The sequence below is a fragment of the Scyliorhinus canicula genome, unplaced genomic scaffold (assembly GCF_902713615.1).
Source record: "Scyliorhinus canicula unplaced genomic scaffold, sScyCan1.1, whole genome shotgun sequence".
Taxonomy (NCBI): domain Eukaryota; kingdom Metazoa; phylum Chordata; class Chondrichthyes; order Carcharhiniformes; family Scyliorhinidae; genus Scyliorhinus; species Scyliorhinus canicula.
In genome coordinates this window covers 276,373-281,288 of record NW_024055425.1, presented here as the reverse complement: position 1 = coordinate 281,288, position 4,916 = coordinate 276,373, and the positions used below count along the sequence as shown (strand labels likewise).

Below are 4,916 nucleotides of genomic sequence, written 5' to 3'. Positions count from 1 at the left end.
TGGGTGCAGGAACTCACCAAAAGCATCTCAGACAGCACCTTCCAAACCCAAGACCCTAACACCCTGAAACTTTCCTTCCCAGCCACTCCCCATCCTGACCATTTTCACAGTAACTTCATTGCATTATTAATGTAAGATTACTTGTGACAATAATTAAGATTATTATTATTTGGAAATATATGGGCTGTTCCTTCACTGTCACTGTGACATAATCCTGGAACTCCCTCCCTAACAGCACTGTAGGTGTACCTGCACCAATAGACTGTAGCGGTTCAGGAAGCAGCTCACCATCACCTTCTCAAGGGCAAAGAGTTCTGGGCAATAAATCCTGGCCTCCCCAGTGATGTTCACATCCTCGAATGAATCAAATGAAACAGACACACAGCTGCCTGAATCCACCATCATGGGGTCACCTGGATTAGTGAATAGAGATAAGTGAATGTCCACTCACAGACAAGCTTTTTCAAAATGTCTCGATTTTCTCGGGAACGTATTGATTCCCTGCAGTGTGAGCTCAGCTTCTCAAAGCAAACCCAAGGTGAACCGATCCCGCTGTCTGCACTGGAAAGAAATGAACAAAATCTGCAGTTTGGCCAATAAGGGTTCGTTCGGGATTTGAACCCGGGATCTCTCACATTTTCATGCACTAAATTCTCCCCGAAGTGAGAATCTTACCCCTAGACCAACGAGCCGATAAGAAGGAGGTGATTGAGGCAACAGATACTTTCATTGCCACCCACAGCCAATCAGATACCTGCGGAAAATGCTGGGAAATCTCAGGCAGTCAGACAGCTTTTGTGGACAGGGAAACAAAATTCATCTTTCACCTCCTTGACCTTCCATTGAAATCGGGAAAGGTTAGAAATGTAGTACGTTTTAACGAAGTGAAATCCCGGAGGGAGGAAACAGAACAACAGGAAAGGGCTCTGATAGGGGGCAAGTCAGGAGAGATTAAATGAAAAAAGGCCTTGGCTTTCGTAGCCACAGGGTGAAGTTAGCATCAAATCAGAGAATAACTACACCACAGAATGAGGCCATTCGGGCCGCCATGTCTGTGCCAGCTCTCTGTTGGCGCAATGGAAGAAACAAAGAATCAAAAGATATGTCTGGAGGAGCTATCAATGGCAGATTGATCAACAACTGCCGCTCGACACAAAGAACAAGTGGAACAAGATTGAAACCCAAATCTGCGATGTAAGGACACACAAAATGGGTGCAGCATTTACAGTGTGAAACTGCTGAACACACACTGAGTGTGAAAGCTGTATTGAGCCCAGTGGAAAGATGAGCTGCTGTTCCTCGAGTGTTTGTTGAGATTCTTTCGAACTCTGCACATGTGCTGTATCATTCTAGAAAACAGAATATTCAGTTTCACAGAAGCTTATTTCGTCTGTTTGCATGATGGCAATGTGGAACTCGAAACACAAACAGACCAGCCATGGTCTCAGTGAATAGCAGAACAGGCTGAAGGGACCGAATGGCCGACTTCTGCTTCTATCGCATCTGTTTGTATGTGCTACCGTGTGTGTATCATGCTATAAAACAAACCAGTTAGTATCACAGAATCAAATGTGGTCTGTTTGCATGATGGGAATGTGGAATTCGAAACACAAACAGGGCAGCCAGCTTATTGAACAGTAAGAAGTCGTTCAACACCAGGTTAAAGTCCAACAGGGTTGTTTCCAATCACTAGCTTTCGGAGCACTGCTCCTTCATCGGGTGAATGAAGAGGTGGGGTCCATAACCACATATATCGACAGTCAGTGATGCAAGGTGATACAATGAATGCCCGTCTTTGTATCATTGACTGTTGTCTATATATCTGGTGGTACAACCCACCTCTTTACACACCTGAGAAAGCTCGTGTTTGAAACAAACCTGTTGGACTTTAAACTGGTGTTGGAAGACTTCATTACTGTGCCCACCCCAGTCCAACGCCGTCATCTCCCCATTTCATTGAATAGTAGAACAGCCTGAAGGGGCCGAATGGCCAACTTCTGCTTCTATTTCACCTGCTCCTATGTTTGAAAGCAGAGAGGAACCATTGACTGAGACAGCAACTTAAGGTGAATATTATGGCGGGTATTTGATCAGGAGGAAACATGTGGCCATGTCGCCCTCTGGTGGACATGATCGGAACTTTACAGCGTTCGGACATTTGATGGAAACAGAAAATGAGAGTATCAGTTCCAGGGGAATAAATGCAGCAGGGGAAACAGAGCCTGCAGTTTGTCCATAAACATCGCCAGCACCGACACCAGTTGAACAGACAGGAAATAAAAGTTAGTTTTATCGGTGTGGTTCGTTGTTCATTGTGCAGCTCAGAGCGGGAAATACCTGCAGACAGGAAGGAGCTGGGAATTTCCAAACTTAAATTCATTCACTTGTTGTTTTATGTCCTGGTCAGTGTTACTCCAGCCTGGCCATTCACCAACTGCATTTCCCCACAAACAGACACTGGACACGATCCCACAACTGGCAGCCCATTCTTTCTGTTTTTCGGGGATGACCTCCCAGGCTGGGAACAGCATTGGTGTATTTTACATTGTCACCAAATTCAACCCCGACTCCAATCCAATCCGCCGGGGGGGGGGGGGGGGGGGGGATCCTGAGAGAATTTCCCCCAGAGTTGTGAAGCACTTTGGGATAAATAGTCTGGGTGACGTATTGAACCAATTTGTAACAGTTGCATTTCACTGTGGGCCAGTGGCACAATGGATAACGCGCCTGAATACGGATCAGGAGATTCCAGGTTCGACTCCTGGCTGGCTCGTGGTAAACCTTTCGACATCAGTTTGCAAAGTCCATGAAAAATGCATATTGAATAACTTTTACCCAATTCAGTTGATCGTTTAGATTATTAGATTTACTTTTAGTAGCCTTTTTGACAAATTCCAGTATATTCTAAAGAGACAGAAACTGACACAAATCAGATGGCAGAAATGTTGGAGGGTTTAGTGAGAGGGAGGAACTGAAGGAGATCAATATTGGTAGGATCATACAATCCCAACAGTGCGAGGAGGAGACCATTCGGCCCACCGAGTCACCACCGACCCTTGGAAAGGGCACCCTAACTCGACCCACACCCCTCGTAACCCAGTCATTTCGCATGGCCAATCCACCCAGCCAACTTTGCCCTTTGAGCCATTTAATTCCTGACTTGAGACTGCTGGGGGGGGGGGGGGGGGGGGAGGAGGTGAGTTACTTACTGCAGGATTCCCAGCCGGTCTTTTAGTGTTAATCAATTTAATATATTAACAGAGACAATCCCAGCCTCTAAACTGCATTAATCGCCATTGAACGAACTGTTAATATTTGTGCCGAGTCAATATAGGAGCATCTATGTTCCTGCTCAGTGTGCCGGCAATTTTCAGCATTTCTGCTTCTCCTGAATGCATTTTCCAGCATATATGAGAGCAAATGACATTTGCTTTGTCAGATATTATATTCAGGTAATAATCGAGAGCGGATTCACTGGGGGTGATAGTTGGTGTTGAGTTGTGTTATTGTCACTAAACTGGCAATGCAGAGAATCAGGCTGAAGCTCTGGGGACCGGGGTGCCACACGGCAGATTCACTCAGTTCAAGGGTTATTCGGGATGTGTGACAATAAAAATGTCAATTATGCAACTTTTCCCAAACACTTAATCGAATGGGATTCGATAATGGATTTACGCGGTTACCAATCCAGGGTTTTATAAAAGTGTAAAGTAAACATGACAACCACTACACCACATAAACAAAACACCGAGTTTGACCCTCTGACCGAGATCAGGAGACCTGCATTCTTGTTGCACTGAAGAAACTCCTTTTGAGGGAGTTCAATTCGGCTGAAAACTTAGAGAAGCGGCAGAGAAATTGATTTAACATTATTATTCGAATCAGAAAATGTCGCAGCTCATTGGAAAACCATTCACACTTAACACGTGTGAACTCTCTGACCGATTCCTTCCAGTCCCCATAATGGTGGATTTTGTAGGATATCATTTGAAACGAGTGGAAGGCCATGGATTCTCTTAATGAGTAAACAGAAAACAGCAAGAATACAACTAATCGCCATAATGTTTCTGCCCGGTTTCGAACCGGGGACCTTTCGCGTGTGAGGCGAACGTGATAACCACTACACTACAGAAACCGCTGGCTGATGTTCACTCTAATGAGCCTGTGTAGAAAGCGGACACTGTTCTGTCACTCAGTCACACTTTGGGACCGTTGTTTTTTAGAATTCGGCTGTTCTCATTAGGAATGCTGCAGAGATACTAATAAATCAATATAACCATAAAATGGCAAAACGCAATAAGTGGCACTTCGATCACCTCGACCAGCTTTTCAAAAGAACAATCCTTTGATTAGTCTCAATGTTTTTCTGTTTCAACGGCCTTGAGTTTTCTCCATTTCAGCTGATCGTCCAATTCGCTTTTGACAAAGGAATTTCTGTCGAATCCACGCCCAGTTTGACTTAATGATCAACGTTTCACTGGACCAGAAGATGTGAACACGGAAATTATGTAGTTTACGATATAAACAATATGTAATCATGCAATTGATTTCATACCGAATTTATGAAGGTGTTTTTTCCCGATCAAGCATCTTTTCATTATTTCTGAGTTGATATGCAGAATTTAATTATATTTGATCTACAGCCTGTTCACAGAGTCTGTCTATTAGAGAGAATGATTTTTAGAACTTCACAAAGCCCTGTTGAGATCACTTTGCTGCAGTCCTCCACTTTATTTGGTTTCAAATTAATTTTCAAATGGAGAAGCATTCTCAGGGTGGAATGATTTCTGCTCACTCAGTAATAACATCATTCTCATGTTGCTTCAAAAATATCAATCAATTTACTCAGTATCTGTTCAGTTACTCAAAACGTCATCTTATCCGACATTTATATCCTCATTTGAAAGTGAGACTCT

At 43.8% G+C, this 4,916-nt stretch overlaps 1 non-coding gene across 1 annotated transcript; it reads right to left on the bottom strand.

Annotated features, from left to right (window-relative positions):
* Positions 1 to 4,062: 4,062 nt before the first annotated feature.
* trnav-cac lies at positions 4,063 to 4,135 on the bottom strand. Its single transcript has one exon. It is a non-coding gene; the product is annotated as a tRNA-Val (tRNA).
* Positions 4,136 to 4,916: the final 781 nt, after the last annotated feature.